The sequence below is a fragment of the Chrysemys picta genome, chromosome 1 (genome assembly GCF_011386835.1).
Source record: "Chrysemys picta bellii isolate R12L10 chromosome 1, ASM1138683v2, whole genome shotgun sequence".
In the NCBI taxonomy this organism is placed as follows: Eukaryota; Metazoa; Chordata; order Testudines; family Emydidae; genus Chrysemys; species Chrysemys picta.
The window spans coordinates 314,336,913-314,352,421 of record NC_088791.1 but is presented as its reverse complement, the minus strand read 5'-3'; the positions used below and the strand labels follow the sequence as shown (position 1 = coordinate 314,352,421).

Sequence of the window (15,509 nt, the reverse complement as noted above, 5' to 3'; positions counted from 1 at the left end):
TGGCAAGCCTGGGGACAAATTAAGACCTGGATGGGGGGGCTGGGATAGGCAGCAGGAGCCAGAGGTGATGTGGCTCGGGGGGGGGGGGGGGAAAGGGGAGAACTGAAGGAGACAGTGGGGGGCCAGAGCCTGAAGCTCCATGACTGGGGGATGGGGATGGAGCCCAAAGCTGTGCAGCCAGAGCCCGGGGCCCACTGTCGTGCAGCCAGAGCCTGAAGCCCTGCGGCTGGAACCTGCCACCCCAGAGGTAAATCCCAAAGCCTGAGCGCAACCTTCTCTGGGAAGGCGGGGAACTCACCGGCTGCCTGCTCCTCCAGCACTGTGCCCCAGCTGTCTCCAGAGCGGGGACAGGGCCCAACCCTTGCTTGCAGCCCCAGCAGCCAACACCAAGGCGGTGCATCCAGGAACAATAGGGAAGGGGAGGGGCTGCTGCTTTGCACGCCCTACCCCATATCACAGCCCAGGAGGCTGTGGCCGCAAGAAAAGCTGCTTACCTAGGAGGACGGCTGTACATTTGCTGTAGCCAAGAGAGCTAGTGTTTGAATCAAGCAACTGGGAGTTGGAGTTTAATACTATATGTACTTTGACAAACTCAGGATTCCTGTGTTCTAATCTCAACTCTGCACTTAAATTGGGGCAAATCTACACTTAAAATGCTGCATCAGCGCAGCTGCACGGATGCAGTTGTGCTGCTGTAGCACTAATGAAGCGCTAAGACGACAGGAGAGAACTCTCCTGTTGGCACAGTTAATCCACCTCCTCAAGAGGCGGTAGCTATGTCAGTGAGAGAAGCTCTCCCACCAACAAACCACTGTCTACATGGGAGGTGGGGGAGTGTCAATATAACAAATTGGTTCTCGGCCAATGGGAGCTGCAGAGCCGGCGCTAGGGGCGGGGGCAGCATGCGGAGCCTCCTGGCTGCCCCTATATATAGGAGGGGGAGGGGGGACATGCCACTGCTTCTGGGAACCGCACGGAGTCATGGCATATGCAGAGCGGGGCAAACCCTGGACCCCACTCCCCAGCGGTAGTTTGAGGGTCGGACTGAAAGGTCGGGTGGGCCGGACGTGGCTTGCGGGCTGTAGTTTGCCCACCCCTCATCTATCATGTTGATTCATGAAAGCATAGCATGTCTATGCAAATGGAGGCCACATCTCAGGGACTTGCAGCAAGATAATAAAGCTCAATTCTTTTTTGTGGGAGTGATAGATTACATGCTACCATAGAGTAGAGAGGTTCTCGGAAAATAATAGAACAGTTCTTGGAGCTAAACTGATTTACAACTCCTGAGGATCTACTCCCTCTTTTAAAATCAAAATAACCACCAAGTTATATGGTCCTCAGGCAAGTATTTTTATAAACAGAAAAGGCAGAAATGAGGCAAAAAAATCTGCTTGGTGCAGTAACCAATGGTAATTTCAGGGCCAAAACATTCTTTTAGACAGAGGAATCAATCCAGCTCCCACCGAGGCCAACAAAAAGATTCCCACTGAGTGCAATGGGAGTTGGATCAGGCCCTTAGCTGCTGATTATTTTCTTTTCCCTGAGCCAAATACTTTAAGTTGCATTATGGTTTGAGAAATCTAGCTGATGATTGTGTTTTAAGCTAACATTACAGCCAGCGGCCAGACTTTAATAAGAAACACAAGCTCGAGGTAGTGTGCACAGAAGTCACAAGGGAACAGATCAGTCCCAGCTGCATGTCATTCTTTACATTCTGTGTATTCTCTTTTGAGAATTCAAACACTCTCAGTGCAGTGCACCTTTTCTTTAGCATTGGCTGTGGCTGAAAAAAGAAAACAAGGGGGAAAAACCTGCTTTTAAAAATACGGTTACCTGTTAAAACATTGAGCAAGGAGATTTAAGTGGTCAGCTGCATACCTGTGACATTCAATGTTTCTAATGTAAAAACTAAGGCAGTTAAGCAGCCACCAGGTCAGCATCTTATGTAAAGTATGAACTCAATAAGAGGGGGTGGGGAAGTTGTCTTCCATGTTTGGTGGTGTACAGAGAGGAATAGGTGTTTGTGTGCTTTCCAGCCTCCACAGCTACAAGCAGTGACAGTGGATTGCATAGCCAGACAATGGTAATCATCAGATCTATTTCGCACTCCCACTATCCAGGGTTGCTGGAACAATTTATATAGTGCGAGTGCTTAGAGCCATTGAACCAAACTGTAAACCCTATATATAATGGAAACCACTTCAAGCCAGAGAGTGTGACAGCACCCCTAGTTCCATCCCTATGCCACTACCACAAGCCCTGAGCTGGTAGATAGCTGCTCTACAATAAGCAACAAGACTTTGCCACAAGGAAAGCTACCTCTAAGCTCTGATGCCCAACAGGGAATATCTGTATTTCTGTGTATGCAGTGAAGGCTTTCCCCATTTTAGCCTCCTGCCTGGCTGGAGGCCATCATCATTGGCAGAGCCTAGCATTTTTGCTGTACTACGGGGTTGTCCAGCAACATTTTTCATTCAAAAAGCTAGGAGTCACCAAAACATATTTATCATTGAATTGAAGATTGCTCAAGAGGTAAGTAGTACTTTTTCTGAGAACATTGCGTTTGAAGGAGACAATAGGTCCTCCAAGATTTGGCAAGGATAATTAATTGCTAACAACAACAAAATTAATTACTTGATTCTCCATTCACAAATAAGGATGGGTGACAGATGCAGGAAATGGATACAAATCCCCCAAGAAAAGGAGATCAAGATTGTGCCAGAACAGATGATCAGGACATGAGAATTAGCCTTTCAAGCCTAGCCCATATTTTATAAAGGCTAATTCTCATGTCTTGATCATCTGTTCTGGCACAATCTTGATCTCCTTTTCTTGGGGAATTTGTATCCATTTCCTGCATCTGTCAATAAATAAATAAAAATAAATAAGCCTGGGGACTAATAAGCTTTAAAGAATGAACAAAAACAGGCTATTGCCAAGAGACAACTAGAATTTAGAACACTTTTTAAGGCACTAGTAAATACCTAATCAAGAAGATAAAAGTCGTGGAACCAACATGATGTTTGCGGCCATCATATTGTTCGCTCTGCTTGTGTGTTATAGCCCATCCCTCACCCTGTGCCTGTCTTGTCTATTTAGATGGTAAGCTCTTTGGGATGGGAGAGTCTACTACTACCCGGTGTTTGTAGACTGCTTAGCACAATGGGCCCCATTCTTGGATGGTCATTAGGCATTACTGTAATAAACATGATTAAGATCAGTATGTCAGGTACAGTGACAGGGGGTCAAGCTGTTTGAGTGGATGAAGCACTGGTTTAGATAGCAAAAACAACAGACATTGCACATTTCATAATCAGATGATCAGTGCTCAGAAATTCATGTCAGAAATGGCTTTACTCAATATTCAAATTAATGTCCCGAAAAAGAAATAATTTTCTTTTGTCTGGAACATTGAGAGGATTAAAATTGAGGTGGGAAGGAGAAGATGGGGTGGGGAGGGATGGGACAGGACAGACAGACACTTAAGTCACTAAAGGATTTCCTCCCTTGTTTCTTACAGCAAAGTTGCAATAGCATCATTCAGGATGAACAGTACTACCCGTGGAGTGCTCAATGTGAGGAAGTGTATAACCATCTGGCTCTTGGATAGTACCTGTCTGCAGGAAGAGTTGGTCATCTTTGAATGTCTGTACATTCCCCAGCACAGTACTAAACTAATACACCTCTACCTCGATATAATGCTGTCCTCGGGAGCCAAAAAAAATCTTACCATGTTATAGGTGAAACCGCGTTATATCGAACTTGCTTTGATCCACTGGAGTGCGCAGCACCCCCCCCTCCCGGAGCACTGCTTTACCGCGTTATATCCGAATTCATGTTATATCGGGTCACGTTATATTGGGGTAGAGGTGTAAATAAAAACCTGGTATGGAGGCAATGTTATGCAGTACTAAAGTGCAAACCAAGGTTCATAACCCTATTCTTTTTGTCTTATGACCCAATCAGGTGGAAGCAGGGAGGACTTGTAGCTGCAATGCTTTCAGCGCCCAGGCCAGAAAGGGGACTACTACTACTAGCACCATTAACTGAAGTCTAAAGGAAACTTATTTTAGTCCTCCCGGACAGAGAATAGCCATGGTTACATGCGTATCAGGAGAGAATAGAGTAATGCAAAGTAAAACTAAGACAGAGGCTTGATTTCCATTTCAAATGCCCACAATTAGAGTTGCCAAAACATTTTAAATGTCAATTTTTTGGCAAAAATTTTCATTCAAAAATTGCTTTTGATAATAAAATAAAACTATTTATCAGGTTTTTATAAACTATCTAGCTGGTCAAACTTCTCTGATTTTCAAAAAATTTGATCAATTTTAAAAAGATTGGCATGAAGTTTATTTTCTGATTCTCTCAACCAGCTCTACCCAGGACCAGGAATTCATACACCAGCTAAATTTCCCCAGCAGGGAGAAGCTCCAGCCTCTGGAGTTGGGAGGCAGGTATATTTATACCTACTCAGAGTGAGCATCATGCCAGCTGCATGGAACCGACATAGAAAGGGGCTGATGAAAATAAGAATCAGAAAATGACAAAATTACCTAGAAAACTTCAAACTGATACAAAACGTTTTAAAATACACCTCTACCCCGATACAACGCTGTCCTAGGGAGCCAAAACATCTTACCGCGTTATAGGTGAAACCGCATGATATCAAACTTGCTTTGATCCGCTGGAGTGCGCAGCCCCGCCTCCCCCAGAGCACTGCTTTACCACGTTATATCCAAATTCGTGTTATGTCGGGTCGCATTATATCGGGGTAGAGGTGTACTTTAATGCAACACATTTGTATTAAAGTAATAAACTGCACATAATGGTTTGTTCTCTTAACTGAGCTCATACAGTACATCCCAAAATGGTAGATTCTTGTAACATGGGTGGCATTTGATCACCAGTGTCTCATGAAGGAAACCTGCCAGGTATAAGATTTAGATTTAGATCCAAGGTCCTGAAGTTAAGCCATTCTGAAATATTCCAAGTGTGGCTGCTCATCATTTCCAAACAAATGCTTGTAAGATGCAGTGCTGACTTATAACAAGGCATTTCTAGACAGAGATTGTAGATGTAAACATTTCATTCAAGAGATGTTGCATGTTTAAAAAAAAAAAATTGCACAAGGCTTTCAAACCCAGGAAGAGTTAATTACATAACTCCTGTTAAAATCAATATCTGAGTGTGTGTGTGTGTGTGTGTATGTATGTATGTATACACTTTTGTTGAAATGGGTTTAATTGTAATAGGTCTAGAAATCCCTTGAAGGCAACACATGAAAAAAGTCCCATGCATTCTCTCTCATGAAAAAAACAAAAACAAAAACAAAAAAAAAAAACAAAAAAACCACAACACTATTCCTATATGTATTTTAGGCCAAACATGAAGATGCACTCTCTTGTTAAGATATGTAAATTTGTAATGCAGACATGCCCTAAGTTGACCTATGGTCAAAGGCGATGTGTAGGGAGAACATGGAGTGGGGGATCAAGTGCCCCCCCATTGGTCTGCCAGCATGGGGAGGGAGAGGGTCTCTGTCCTCCTTTCCTGCGCCTCTCCCCTACCCCCTCCGCACGTTTGGCAGCTCTCCCTGTTAGCAGGGTGGGGAGCAGGACGGAGCCGCTTCTGCTTGAGAGCGCCTGGCTGGGAGGCAGTGGCTGCCCGCTCCCTACCCAAGCCTGGCTGCTGGGGACAGGGGCTGAGCATTCCGGGGAGGACGGGGGTTCCGACTCCTTCAGCCTCTATTCCCGGCAGCAGGGCCCAGGCGGCAGCTGCTCAGTTGCTGGGGACAGGAGCTGATCGAGCCAGAAAGATGGCAGGAGGGAGAGGGGGTTCCAGCTTGCTCGTCCCCTGTCCCTGGCTGCTAAGCCCAGGCAGGGAGCAGGACACCACTGTCTCTCAGCCAGGCAGAAACCGCTCCATCCTGCTTCCCGCCCAGCTGCCAGAAAGAGCGGCCAAAAGTACTGGAGGGAGGTGCAGGGAGAGAAGGTCAGAGCTCCCGCAGGTAATGTGTGGCAGGGAGAGCGCAGGGGCTCAGGGCGAGGGTCACTGGGCAGAGGACGCATTGGACAAATCACATGTTCTCCCCTTTAGATTGTGCTCCCCCCGCCCCCAGTATAGGGAGGCACCGGTCGTCTACATATGTTGGTTCATGTCCACACTACCATCCTTCTGGTGGTAGTTTGTGTCTTTACCAGGAGCACTTCCACTGACTTGAGAGGGGCAATGTGGGGGGCAGAGAGCCCACTCTGAGCTCCACACACAACTCCCCGCTGAGAGCCTGGCTGCCCCCCAAGGCTCTTTGCTCAGTGCTCCCCACTGTCCACTGAGAGCCCGGGCAGCTGCCAGACTCCCAGTGGGGAGTGGGGAACCTTGGCGCAGCTTGGCTCCAAGCAGGGCAGGCACAGCCCAGCTGGGAGAAGGGAGCCTGGGGGCAGCCGGGCTCTAGCTGGAGCTCCCCACCCATCCCAGGGTGACAGCCCAAGTTGTGAGCAGCTTTCTTGTTAATGTCACAGCTCCAGCCATGAAATTGACAAGAATGACAGCCAACAGCCGATGTAAGTAACCTGCAGTGTCTACATGGACACTGCATCACCCTAACTACACTGACATAAGCCTGACGCCTCTCATGAAGATGAAGTTATTATGTAGGTGCAGTAAGGCACTTACATCGGTGGGAGCAAGGTTGTAGTTTGTATGCGGACGTAAGCTGTCTTATGTCGACCTAACTCCATAGCGTAGACCAGGGCTTAATTTACTGTTGTACTACAATAGTTCCTGGATGCATATTAAGTATTTATCTCAGAGTAAAATGAACTGCACAAGGCCCTGCCCCGAAGAGTTTACACTCCAAGTTAACAAATGGTGCAATGAAAGGACAATAAATATAACGCAACAAGGAAAACAGTGACCAGCACATTCAGAGATGAGGGTGTTGATAACCAAAATGGGAATGGGACTTTCCAACTTGCATGATGAAAAGAAAGAAGAGAGAGAATGGAAAACTCCTCAGTTCAAGCAAGCAGCCAGCTGGGCTCATTGATAGATAGAAGCTCCCACTCCTCTTACAAACCAGAAAAACAGAAAGTAGTAGGAGACAAAAGCAGCAATGATAGAGCCTATTGCTTCTGGATCAGATGATCCTCGATTCAGGTCCCAAGAAGAAAAGAATCATCCTTGACTTACTGCCCTCAATAAAGCTTGTATGTTATCTTTCTATTTCCCCTTCCCTGGCAGATGCTAATCCAGACGTTAACAAGTTTTCTTTGAATAGCTATGAATCAATGGATTCTCTCTCTCTCCATAAACATGTAAAACTTCTTTTTCAAAATGACAACAAAACAAAATAATAACCCAAAAAACACAGCACCTAATAGGCGCATGTACAGGATTCCGTTAGTTTAAGCAATGCAATTAGTAGGCCTTTCAAAGTAGTGTAAATATTGCCATGCCAGAACAGTAATGGTTCTCATCTAGTCCTGTGTCCTGACTGTGCCAGTGGCATACTTATTGTTGACGTAGTTTAAAAATAAATACAAGCTATACAAATATCAATGGTTCGCTGTCAAAACTGGGAGGATGTATCTAGTGGGGTCACTCCTGGATCCAGTACTATTCATTATTTTCATTTATGACTTGGATAATGGAGTGGAGAGCATGCTTATAAAATCTGCAGATGACAACAAACTGGGAGGGCTTGCAAGTACCTTGGAGGACAGGATTAGAATTCACAATGATCTTGACAAATTGGAGAGTTGGTCTGAAATTCAACAAGATGAAACTCAGTAAAGATTTCATAGATTCATAGATTCTAGGACTGGAAGGGACCTCGAGAGGTCATAGAGTCCAGTCCCCTGCCCACATGGCAGGACCAAATACTGTCTAGACCATCCCTGATAGACATTTATCTAACCTACTCTTAAATATCTCCAGAGATGGAGATTCCACAACCTCCCTAGGCAATTTATTCCAGTGTTTAACCACCCTGACAGTTAGGAACTTTTCCCTAATGTCCAACCTAGACCTCCCTTGCTGCAGTTTAAACCCGTTGCTTCTTGTTCTATCCTTAGAGGCTAAGGTGAACAAGTTTTCTCCCTCCTCCTTATGACACCCTTTTAAATACCTGAAAACTGCTATCATGTCCCCTCTCAGTCTTCTCTTTTCCAAACTAAACAAACCCAATTCTTTCAGCCTTCCTTCATAGGTCATGTTCTCAAGACCTTTAATCATTCTTGTTGCTCTTCTCTGGACCCTTTCCAATTTCTCCACATCTTTTTTAAAATGCGGTGCCCAGAACTGGACACAATTCTCCAGCTGAGGCCTAACCAGAGCAGAGTAGAGCAGAAGAATGACTTCTCGTATCTTGCTCACAACACACCTGTTAATACATCCCAGAATCATATTTGCTTTTTTTGCAACAGCATCACACTGTTGACTCATATTTAGCTTGTGGTCCACTATAACCCCTAGATCCCTTTCTGCCGTACTCCTTCCTAGACAGTCTCTTCCCATTCTGTATGTGTGAAACTGATTTTTTCTTCCTAAGTGGAGCACTTTGCATTTGTCTTTGTTAAACTTCATCCTGTTTAACTCAGACCATTTCTCCAATTTGTCCAGATCATTTTGAATTATGACCCTGTCCACAAAAGCAGTTGCAATCCCTCCCAGTTTGGTATCATCCGCAAACTTAATAAGCGTACTTTCTATGCCAATATCTAAGTCGTTGATGAAGATATTGAACAGAGCCGGTCCCAAAACAGACCCCTGCGGTACCCCACTCGTTATGCCTTTCCAGCAGGATTGGGAACCATTAATAACAACTCTCTGAGTACGGTTATCCAACCAGTTATGCACCCACCTTATAGTAGCCCCATCTAAATTGTATTTGCCTAGTTTATCGATAAGAATATCATGCGAGACCGTATCAAATGCCTTACTAAAGTCTAGGTATACCACGTCCACAGCTTCACTCTTATCCACAAGGCTCGTTATCCTATCAAAGAAAGCTATCAGATTGGTTTGACATGATTTGTTCTTCACAAATCCATGCTGGCTGTTCCCTATCACCTTACCATCTTCCAAGTGTTTGCAGATGATTTCCTTAATTACTTGCTCCATTATCTTCCCTGGCACAGAAGTTAAACTAACTGGTCTGTAGTTTCCTGGGTTGTTTTTATTTCCCTTTTTATAGATGGGCACTATATTTGCCCTCTTCCAGTCTTCTGGAATCTCTCCAGTCTCCCATGATTTCCCAAAGATAATAGCTAGAGGCTCAGATACCTCCTCTATTAGCTCCTTGAGTATTCTAGGATGCATTTCATCAGGCCCTGCTAACTTGCAGGCATCTAACTTTTCTAAGTGATTTTTAACTTGTTCTTTTTTTATTTTATCTGCTAAACGTACCCCCTTCCCATTAGCATTCACTATGTTAGGCATTCCTTCAGACTTCTCGGTGAAGACCGAAACAAAGAAGTCATTAAGCATCTCTGCCATTTCCAAGTTTCCTGATACTGTTTCTCCCTCTTCACTAAGCAGTGGGCCTACCCTGTCTTTGGTCTTCCTCTTGCTTCTAATGTATTGATAAAAAGTCTTCTTGTTTCCCTTGATACATGCAAAGTACTTCACCTAGGAAGGGAAAAATCAAATGCACCACTACAAAATGGGAAATAACTGGCTAAGGTGGTAGTAGTGCTGAAAAGGATCTGGGGTTATAGTGGATCACAAACTGAATACGAGTCAACAATGTACTGCAGTTGCCAAAAAGGCTAATATTCAGGAGGGTATTAACAGGAGTGTCGTATGTAAGACACAGGAAGTAACTGTCCCACTCTACTAAACACTGGTGAGGCCTCAGCTGGAGTACTGTGTCTCAATTCTGCGTGCCATGCTTTAGGAAACATGGTGACAAATTGGAGAGTCCAGAGGAGAGGAAGAAAAATGATCACAGGTTTGGAAAACATAACCTCTGAGCAAAGGTTAAAAAAAAACAAAAAACAAAAAAAAAAAACAAAAAAAAAACACCTGGGTAAATTTAGTCTTGAGAAAAGAAGACTGAGGGTGGACCTACTACCAGTCTTTGAATAAGTTAAGGGCTGTTATAAAGAGGACTGTGATCAATTGTTCTCCATGTCCACTGAAGAAGTAATGGAATTAATTTGCAGCAAGGGAGAGTTAGATATTAGGATAAACTTTCTAGCTACAAGGGTAATTGGCTTCCAAGGGAGATTGTGGAACCCCCTCACTGGAGGTTTTAAAACCAGGTTGGACAAACTCTTGTCAGGGAGGTTTATATGGTCCTTCATCAGTGCAGGGGGCTGGACTTGAGGACTTCGAGGTCCCTTCCAGCCCTACATTTCAATGATTCTTTATTAGGAGAACATTAAAGTTGCACACCTAAGCACTCCAAAAGCCACAAAGTGTCAATGTTAAGATTGTCCAGGCAACTTTAACACTACCCCTTGAGCGTACACATTATGATTAAGGCTACAGTTTTGTCATGGAAATTTTTAGTCAGTCAATCTCACAGCGGAGGTGTGGGGGGAAAACCATAGTCATGGAAATGTCGGAGCCTACAGGGGGTGGAATGGTGGAGAGCAAGCCCACCCCAGTGAGGAGGAGGGAAGGCCCCGGGGGACAGGGGGCTGGAAACCGAGCCCACCCTGCACTAACCCCACAGTGGTGGTTCCTGTCTTGTGGGGCTAGACTTGGCTCCACTCTCTAACAGTTGTTACCCCTGGCATTAGGTCACATCATCAGTCAAAACTGGTCAGTCTGCCCTTCCGTATCCATCTATATATGGGGTGGACGCACCAAACATGAATGGTGCTGCGACCACGTGGGCCAGGTCACAATGCCCGGCACAGGGAGCTGAGGCCACAGAAGCTGCCACTGACACGATTACCGTGAATGCTGTGATCGCCGCACCAAAAGCATAGCCTTAATTATGATACAGTCTTTAATTACACTAATGCATTCTATTTTTCATATAATTTTTCCTTCAACCTTAGGCACACGTGCAGAATTTTGTAATCTCCCCTCCCCCCAGATCTTGTATACTTACATTATTTTCATTCTCATAGCAGTCCATTATATTTATTGATTTATGTCCTGATTTTCCAGAAATGCTGAAGATCATCTTGGCCCAGGGGAACAAAACATGCTCAGCACCTCTGAAACCAGGCCACAGTTAGGCTTTTTAAAACAAGTTCTTTTCTCTCTAGGAAATGTTCTCTATCAATGTTGCAATCCATGTACTATACATTTTCTTCTCGACCAGCAGCAAACCTGCTTTACATGCAGCGCAGCAATAAGGCAGTTACCTACAAAGCTAGCTTAGCCGCAGATTTAAAGTGGCTAACATATTTGCCAGAGGCATGCACGGGGGGGGGAAGCAATAATCGTGGGGGCACACCGGCGTGGGGGAAGGGAGGGGAAAAGGAAGCTTCTGCCAGGGCAGAGAAAGAGTGAGCTCCATGCGTCTATACTTAAATCGGTCTGCTGCTGACATCAGTGCCCCATTACAGTGACGCAGTGCAGCACCTCCCCAAGGGGCAGCGAGCCACGGTCGATGTACTGAGATTGATGCAACATGAGCGTAGACACGGCATTACTTGTGTGGACCTTAACAGTCCTCCTGCAGCTGTCCCATAATGCCCAACACTTAGCACTCTGGTCACAATTGTGAACTCCACTGCCCAGGGATCACGGAGACAGGAATGCCCCCTTCCCCTTTATTTTTGAAATGCCCTTTTCTGATTGCCCACCAGCAGTCCTCTGTTGTTGTGTGCAAAAGCCCAGCTGACCATGCCAGCTTATGTGCCGGTCCGGCTTGGAGTAGACAGGGGATATTGAATCTCCTGGGCCTGTGGAGAGAAGAGGCTGTGCAAGCACAGCTACGGACCAGCTGTAGAAATGTCGACATTTACAAGCAGATTGCTTGGGGGATGTAGGAGAAGGGGTACAACAGGGACCAGCAGCAGTGACACATAAAAGCGAATGAACTGCATCAGGCATATCAGAAAGCCAGGAAGGCCAATAGTTGATCCAGTGCTGAGCGGCAGACCTGCTGCTTTTACAAAGAGCCGCATGCCATCCTTGGTGGAGACTATCACCACCACAGAACTCTCTGAGGAGCCTGAGCCACAGGCTCCTGGCGTGAACAGCGAGGACAAGGAGGCAGCAAAGGAGGAAGCAGAGGACGATAGGGGACAGGCAATGCGGGGGAGAGAGAGTCCAGCTATGCCATGAGCCAGGACTTGTTTGAGACTCCCCCACAGTCCAGTCAATCCAAACAACTACAGGACAGAGGATTTTCCTCCTCTGGTTTAATTAAATTGGCAAATGTGTTCTTCAGGGAGGCACAGGGCCAGCGCTTCCATTTAGGCGACCTAGGCGCTTGCCTAGGGCACCAGGATTTGGGGGGCGGCATTTTGCCAACCTCAGTGGCAATTCTGCGGCGGGGGGTCCTTCTGCGCTCTGGGTCTTCGGTGGCAATTCTGCGGCGGGTCCTTTACTCACTCCGGGACCCGCCGTCGAAGTGCCCCGAAGACCGGGAGCGCGGAAGGACCCCCCCGCCGCAGAATTGCCGACAACGGCCAGGAGCACGGAAGGACCCCTGCCTAGGGCACCAAAAACCCTGGCACCGCTCCTGGGGAGGCATTACTGATATCTAGCCTTAGCTGTACACATCTCAACTGGATTATACATTACAGCAAGGTGGCAACTCCCGGCAAGAGCACTGCCTTTACCTACACAGGTACACAACTGTGTAAAAAGTACTGCATGTATGTTTTTGTTAGCTTTGTAATTTAATGGGAATTGCTGGTGCCCAGCCCCTCTTGGATCAGGTCCTAACACTATTTTTTTTTTAATCATTTTCTGGGGCCTTACTATTTTATATTTTTAACCAGCCATGTACAGTCCATATAGGCAGAGAAAGCCATAGTCATAGTAGGCCATACTAGCTGCCCTCCAGACAGCAGAATAGTCAGTAGCCCATTGGAAAAACAACCCCCCTTCCAATTCCCACATCTTGCTATTAAGACTGAAGTACCAATTTCTTGACCTGACTATGAGAGCAAGTAATTAGTCTGGATAGAACACCAGTTCACTGAAGGTTCCATGAGGAGATAATTCCTCTTCATCAGCTGTATTTGCTAATTTTATTACTCAAGTGCAAACCAAAAATGCTTTTGGCTAACATTACGCATGAGAGTGCTAACGCAGTACTCCAAGCATTTCTTTACTGCAGACACAGACATTAGAAGTGACTGGCTTCTATTCCTCCCCCCTCTACTACTACAAAACAGAGTCTATATTAAAAATAGTCGAGTTGTTTACAAATGTTCACAGGATTCAAGAATAATGTTTCTGCCAAGCTGGGTGTACGTGAATCATTAACTGGGCATCCAGATTCAATATGGTGAATCACTGTGCTCACTGTCCAGAAATAAAACATCAGGATACAAAAAATATATATACACATCAAAGACAGAAAGGCCTTCCTTGAGCTGCCAACCTCAAACTTTAACTAATCTGCTTCACATAAAGACATAGTCTTGAAGTTCATGGGCACGGTTTGTTTCACACATCTCCATGCTTAATTAATTGTGAATCTACCCAGGTCATGATGCTCCACTCAGGTTTCTTAATGCTATTTACATAATGCATTACAATTTGTATTCATTTTCCAGGACTTTAGCATACGAGAGCAATAATGCCACTTTCTTTTACCATGTAATGTTATACATCTTTATTCAGTTTTAAAGCACTTCATTTTCAAATGTGTTCTTACATCCTCTTCCCCAAGAGAGGAAAAATTCTTAACAACTTCCCAGTAATGACAATTGGTAAGAGCAAGTCACCTAATCAAATTCTAGGTCAGATGCTAACATAATTCTTCAAACAAGGTTAATGTACCTGTTCAAAAAGTGTTTCTGACATGGATTTTAGTACTTTAGGAGGGCTCCCTCCCCCTTAATTTTCCCTTTGGGAATACTTTAATAGAACTGTAAAATCTCCAGGATCTCTGTTTGGAATGCATTATAACTGAAGTGTTCTTCTTTGGGGATTTACACTACCATGGGATCCTAACTAATGTCAAGTAGTAATTCACATTCCAATTAAACTTGAGTTCTATTGCGAGACAAATGAAGGGTACTTCTCTGTAAACCTAAGGAGACTGAATAAGCATCTGGATTTTATCTTGCATATCCTCGTGTTTTCTCAATATTAAAAAAAAAAAATCAGGAGAGACTTCTTGGCCTCTTTACTGTTCAAAGACTGGAAAATTCACTAGCGTTATCTTTCTACCTATTTTTTAAGACAGGATTATTTCTACTTAAATTCATTAGCACTTCATATGAATTCTACTTCTGTATTTCTTTTTCCAAACTCTGAAAACAAAAGCATGAAAGATAGCATTCAACTGATGTCTCTACAAAAACCTGGATGATCAAATTTTGCACACTAGGGATCATATTAGAAACTTGCCAGGCAGCACTTAATGTACATTAGCTCTATAAAATACACATGTATCCTGTGAAATGCTGAGCACCATGGACTCTCAGAGAACACTTCGGAAAAACCTCAAAATACCCCTCTATAGAAAGTCCTATATAGTTAGTATAGCTTTCCACAACTGCATGATAAGACTTCAAGTCACACAGTGCTGGAAGCAAAAAAACCCAGCTGGATAAAATATCCTAAGGTCAGGCTTTTTACATTTAAAGCAGTCGCAGCAAAATTATTCAAATTCTTAGTGCTTAACTGACCAGGAGGAGAGTCCACAGAGAGGCAAACAACTCCTCAAGAGAACAGCTGCAGTCTCCGAATCTCAGGAATCATTGTAACAACAAAAATATTGTGTCCTCTCCATGTTAATCTGGAGCATAAGTGTAAGAAATTAAAGATAGCCAAACATCAACTAACAATTTAATTGGTGATATAGAAAAACCTTGTAATCGGACACCTGACTTCAGTTACACCAAAAAGTAAAGTGAAGTAAATGATAGAGAATTCTTGTCAGTCATTCTATTCAATATTATGTACATCTACCGTTAGGCTCGCACTTCAAAGCACTGCCTACCTATCTCATAGAGCTGGAAGGGACCTCAAAAGGTCATTGAGTCCAGCCCCTTGCCTTCACTAGCAGGACCAAGTACTGATTTTTGCCCCAGATCCCTAAGTGGCCCCCTTAAGGATTGAACTCACAACCCTGGGTTTAACAGGTCAATGCTCAAACTACTGAGCTATCCCTCCCAAGAGCACTTTGAAGTTTCCAGCGTAGACATACCCCATGTTTGTTCTTTGTTGCCCTATATTTTCTTAGCTATAGTTTTATCCAAATTACTTCTTTTGGATACAAATAAAGTAACTAAAGGCCAAGGCAATAAACACTAGATCAGTGCCCTTCCTGGCCCCCATCCAAAGAATACATGCGTGTTAGGAATGTGTGCTTTGAATTGTTGTGGAAAAGTAAATCCTCTTCTAAGCTTATCCTC

At 44.6% G+C, this 15,509-nt stretch overlaps 1 protein-coding gene across 5 annotated transcripts in view; it reads right to left on the bottom strand.

The window, feature by feature from the left end:
• The window catches only part of LATS2 (large tumor suppressor kinase 2), a 122,235-nt gene that overhangs the window by 17,508 nt on the left and 89,218 nt on the right, over positions 1-15,509 (bottom strand). The window lies entirely within an intron of this gene.